We start from the raw sequence: 3102 nt of genomic DNA on the forward strand, positions 1-3102 counted from the left end.
AACCAGGCAAACATTATGGGTGAGAACATGAAGCTAACGTTAATTGTACAGAGTACTTTGCTATATAATATGGGTTGAATGCCTTGAATGCTCTAGGATAATATTTCACAATATTATACTATCCTATCATGATGTTGGTCACGAACCAGGCAAACATTATGGGTGAGAACATGAAGCTAACTTTACTTGTACCGAGTACTTACACTCTAGATGAAACACCAATGTATTCAAAATGCTTCTGAGTACTCTAGGTGAAATTCATAGCACTCAGTGCCATTCATTTCGATACAAAGACAAAACATGATTTCCAACTATGAAATCTGAAAAATGAGGAACTGGTTATCAGAAATTATGTAGCTTGCCTAACATCCCATGGCATAAATATCCAACTATGGATCCTCTTTCCAACAACTTAATTAGTCTTCTCACTTTTGGATTTGGGTACAGCCTTGTATGGTATCTTGATTGCAGATTCCCCAAATATTTAGGGGAGCAGTTAAATATTTGACAGCATTTTTTATTTCGATTACAGAATCCCCAAATATTTGGAGGCGCAGTTAAATTTTTGACTAAGTGTTTTATCTGGATTGCAGAGTCCCCAAATATTTAATAATCAGGCGGACATAAAAACCGTGAAATTTTTAACCGTGCCCATATCGTTGTCCATCCAATTGCCAAATATTCAGAAAATCGGCAATCAGATAAGCTCCAGGATATGGACGTGGATGCTATTTTCCAGGCATTACATGGATACAAGAAGTCTTTACACCGGCTGGCGGGCTGAAATGAATGGCAGGTAGAGAAGATAACGTTTGATCATCTTGAAGGGGCAATGTAGAAAATATTCTGTTGACTTAGCCTGAGGATATTCACACTGATAGAGATACGTACGATTTGACATAATATTTAAATGCTCAAATGAGTCATGAAAATAACTGAATCATTTTAAATAAGAATTATCGTTGTCTTTAATGAACTGTCCATATATATCAAAACATTTCGAGGGCTATTAGAAGTGCACTCGAGAAATATATATGTATAGACACACGGTTTTCTTTTTAATTGAAGTGAGGTTGGGTGTATTTCCATAACAATGTCTTCCCTGACGAAGTCCATGCAATTTGTGGTTAATTTATTCACTACCCATGTAATTATATCTCTGATTATCACCTCACTTCAGCTGAAATGCAAGGCAGCACCTGCAAATGCCAGAGTGGAGTCCTTTCCAGGATATCATGGCAATATTAGTTATGAGATATATGCTGGGTAAGTGCCATATCTATCCAAGGTAAAGTATATTTATTCATGAATAAAGTTCATGTTCAAATGTAACAATAATTGAAAGTAACAAATTCAAAGTGCCAGATTTTTCACTGGAAAGAATATTTATTCATTAACACAGTCATTTTCAAAAATTTTCAAAAATAGCATGCATGAATTTGCCCCTGTTTGTAAATAAACAATTAGCTGTGTACTTATGCAAAGATTAAGAACATAACCAAAGAGTTCATAGCTTGTAGAATGTTCATAGCTTGTAGAGTGCATGCTTATATGACAAAGAAAGACAGAAAAACATAAAAGATATACAGATATCTAATTGTTATGCACAGACTGCGAATATGTTTGAACAGAGTTTAATTTCTATGGATACTTAATAAATTTGGTGACAATTGAAGCTAAAAAATATTAAAGTCAAAATTGTTGCATGGAGAGTTCAAAATATGTAAAAGACTAGGAGCGAAAATTGTTATATGGAGTGCTTACAGATGTGATTCTACCACTCTTATATTCTATTGGATGAACAATTAACTGCATGAAAGTCTTTGTGTTTTCTTCATATTCATGCAGGTATGTGACAGTTAGTGAGGCCAATGGAAGAGAACTTTTCTACTATTCTGTGAAGTCAGAAAGTAATCCAGCAAATGATCCACTTCTTCTTTGGCTTGAGGGAGGTCCTGGTTGCACCGGTTTCACTGATTGTCTATGAGATTGGTCAGCTATGGGAATTCTTGCTCTTATTATCTATTTCAATGCTCAAAGTTGCTATTTACTGAATGAATTTTGATCTTGTACACATTAAGTTTTCAAATTGTGTAATCTGGCCATGGGAACAGCTTGTTCAAATGGCTAACTGTAAGCTCACTTTTACCCAAGTTGTTGGAATTGGCACCCAAAACCGAGTCAACTGCTGTTCTGGAGGTATGGTGCCTGCCAAATTATTGCCCTCCAGGGATCTGCACAAGAAGGTATATACTTATGCGAGTGCATTTAAAATAATCAAAAGGGAGACATGCTAATGCATTTGTTAATAATATCCAGCGTCGGGCTCGATCAAAGCGCACCAGATTGGATTTATCTTACATTATGGCAATGTTTGACAAATTTCCAATTTCATTGGGAATGGCACCACTAAGCCAATTCAAAGCCAGATCCAAATTCTGTAGATTCTTTAGTTGACCAAGTTCTCTCGGTATGGTACCCAGTATATTGTTTGCACGAAGGTTCCTGCATAAGATACCAATTTGCTCGAGGTTGTTCATGTCAACAGTTCGACAAACATATTCATATTTCTAGACTAACTTATAATTGTACAAAAACTTGGCTCATGCGCAAGCTTCATTTGAGTAATAGGCACTTACAGGTCTGCACCGAAGCTAGAAGGGCCAATTCTGGTGCTAGAACCCCTTTAAGAGATGAGTTTGGAAGATTTCTGCATATAAATTTTTTAAACTTATTCAAGTACTTTGAATCTCAAGTATACAATGCATCAAAAGAAAACAACTGATTCAAACAACTTGGAGAGACTCAACATCAAATGTTCTTTCAATTCTACTGATTTGAAATTAAAAATGGATCTGTGATTCAATTCATCATGGGATTCTAGGTCGCACAACACCAGGACTTGGGACATGCAAGAGACGTGGATACGAGCGTCCAACACAGGACACAACAACATTCGAAATGTGACAAGGATATATATATATTCAAAAATTTAGAACATTTACAAAATATTAATATTGATGCAACTAATTCCTACATCAAACATACAAGAAATTGGAGTATTCAAGAATCAACACACATAAAATAGTAGTTTAGGAGTTA

At 35.6% G+C, this 3102-nt stretch overlaps 1 long non-coding RNA gene across 1 annotated transcript; it reads right to left on the bottom strand.

Moving 5' to 3' along the window:
• Positions 1-1722: 1722 nt before the first annotated feature.
• LOC149143100 (uncharacterized) lies at positions 1723-2526 on the bottom strand. Its single transcript, XR_016264863.1, has 2 exons — positions 2362-2526; positions 1723-2234 (listed from the first exon to the last, which is right to left on the bottom strand). It is a non-coding gene; the product is annotated as an uncharacterized LOC149143100 (long non-coding RNA).
• Positions 2527-3102: the final 576 nt, after the last annotated feature.

Source organism: Pinus tabuliformis, chromosome X (genome assembly GCF_031772625.1).
Source record: "Pinus tabuliformis cultivar Carrire ecotype Pingquan chromosome X, CPIR1, whole genome shotgun sequence".
Classification (NCBI taxonomy): Eukaryota; Viridiplantae; Streptophyta; class Pinopsida; order Pinales; family Pinaceae; genus Pinus; species Pinus tabuliformis.